Genomic DNA, 1,140 nt, shown 5'->3' on the forward strand with positions numbered 1-1,140 from the left:
AACTGGGCTTCAAACCACCTACCACTAGCAGAAGGGACCCAGCTACAGGCACTTTGAAGGATGCCTTCTCAGCTACCTACCAACAAGGATCCTTCAACCCTCATTTTCCTTGGTTGCCAATGAAAAATACAGTCAGAGAGAGAGACTTTATAAAATTGATGGCAAACACAAGAACCTTATTGAGTGTTTCTCAGTTATTAACCAAGGGGGTTGCTCCTGGTGGAGAAAAATGAGAATGGGTTGCAAGGGACCTCAAAGATCACCTAGTTCCAACTCCCCTGCGTGGACAGGGATGCGAATAGACCAGATTGCTCAAAGTTCCATCCAACCTGACCTTGGATTCTGCCAGCGATGGAACATCCACAGCTTCCCTGGACAGCCTGTTCCAGTGTCTCACCACCCTCACAGTAAAGAATTTCTTCCTAATATCTAATCTAAATCTGCCCTCTTTCTACTTGAAACCACTCCCCCTTGTCTTATCACTACATGCCCCTTTAAGAAGTCCCTCCCCAGGTTCTTAAACCGTGGAAGGCTGCTATAAGGTCTCCTCAGATCCTTCTCTTCATGGCCCTCACCTGGACTCACTCAAACAGTTCCTTGTTTTTCCTGTGCTGGGGGCCCTGTAACTGGACACAGCACTGCAGGAGGGGATCTCAGGAGGGCTGAGCAGATGGGGAGAATCACATCCCTCAGCCTGATGGTCATGCTTCTTTTGATTGTGACTGATTTGCTGTGATTTCTGCCTGGAGTGTTGGCTGACACGGATTTATGGCCTTTGAAGTCTACAAGGACTTGCAAGCGAGACGGGTTGGTTTGCTTACCACTCTCAGCACCCCTAGTTGCTGAAACCGGGCTCACCAAATCGCGCAGCTGGGGTCTGCCGGTCCCTTCTTTTTCACTGTAAGGATGGTTTCACCCTTTTCCTGCTCCTGAGGCTGGGGAAGCAGCTGTGAGAGTGACAACTCGCCAGTTCCCTGCCGCAGGAAGAGGCTCCTCCTGCCACAGTGTCCGGCCTGTCCCAATACCCTTGAGGCTGTTTTTTCGGGGGAGTGCTTGTCGGTTCGGTTTTGGTTGGTTTCTTTCTTGGTTTTGTTTTTAAACTCTTGACAGCAGCCCAAGATGCGGCCCTTCCAGGGCCCG

Source organism: Chaetura pelagica, unplaced genomic scaffold (genome assembly GCF_000747805.2).
Source record: "Chaetura pelagica isolate M959 unplaced genomic scaffold, ChaPel_1.0 scaffold343, whole genome shotgun sequence".
NCBI lineage: Eukaryota > Metazoa > Chordata > Aves > Apodiformes > Apodidae > Chaetura > Chaetura pelagica.